Source organism: Geospiza fortis, unplaced genomic scaffold (genome assembly GCF_000277835.1).
Source record: "Geospiza fortis unplaced genomic scaffold, GeoFor_1.0 scaffold78, whole genome shotgun sequence".
In the NCBI taxonomy this organism is placed as follows: domain Eukaryota; kingdom Metazoa; phylum Chordata; class Aves; order Passeriformes; family Thraupidae; genus Geospiza; species Geospiza fortis.
In genome coordinates, this window is record NW_005054339.1 from 401,209 (window position 1) to 402,457 (window position 1,249).

Below are 1,249 nucleotides of genomic sequence, written 5' to 3' on the forward strand. Positions count from 1 at the left end.
ATTGGGCCCGTGGGAGCCCACCAGAGCCAGCAGCCTGGCCAGGCAGGTGAGATCGGGTCCTTGATGCCCACAGGGACCCCCTATCCCAGCAGCCCAGCTGTGAGTGGCAGAGCTCAACAGTGCTTGGTGACCACTAGACCCATTCCAGCCACGCCCGCCATGGTAGGGGTCCCAATCTCCCGCCCCCCACACTGCAGGCAGGCAAGAATTGGGGCCAGTCCGTGGTTTGTGTCAAGTCCTTTTTATTCTGTTCCCACAGAAACACCTGGTGAGGGGGCAGCTTCTGGGAGGGAGTCACGACACAGCGGCGGGGGTGGTACGGCACGGTACGGCACGGTACGGGGTCACTACGGGTGGCACAGAGCACAGCAGACACGCACACCGTCACAATGTTCAGAGGGAGCGCCCCCGGCATCGCACTTACCGCTGGCAACGGCGCCCAGCCGCGCTCGGCCTTTGCGCCCCCCGTCCCCCCGCCCTGTCCAGCAGATCGCCACACCTGGGGCTGGGGGCCCGGCCCGGCGGGGGGCTGCGCGCCCCCGCTCCTGGCAGGCACGAAGGCAAGGTGGCGGATGTGCTCGGGCGGCGACATTGGGCCCGGCGGGGGTCTCGGTCCCGCGTGCGGTTGACACACTGTACAAGTATTTACAGCGCGAGGAGCGGCGGGGCCGGCGGCCCGCGGGAGGCACCCCCGGGCTCTGCACTTGTCATGGGCCGGGAGAGGCGGCGGCTGAGCGCGGGGCCGGGGCTCTCCTCCCCCCGTGCCACAGCCGCCGGCCTGCCCCCAGCCTTGGGCACCGACCGGCAGAGCTCCCGGCCAGGGATCTGCCACAAAGCGTGGGCTTCCCGCGGCAGCCGGGTCCTCGATCACAAGTGCATAAATCTGCTAAGAGCTTTCAGTACAGCGATGGACTGATGGAGAAGAAAAAAAGAAAAGTCCAGGCAAAGAACAGCAAGCACTGAAAGGCGGGTGGAACCGTGCAGAGAAGTAGCAAGCCATGCTCTACGACGGGACAGACGGTCACGGGCGCTAGGGCTGCCCTTTGGCAAAGTGGCCCTCCGTGGGTCGAACATGCCACGAATTCATACGCACGGGTGGTCGGTACTGAATAGTTCTCGGGTCGCTCGGCGGCACGCTTTGCGATGGAACCCTTAGGCGCGACATTGAACTGATTAGCTATTCACAGGTCTTGTTCTGGAGTCGTGTTATTTCGTTGCATAGAACATCAGGCGGGTGAGCGGGCGGCTG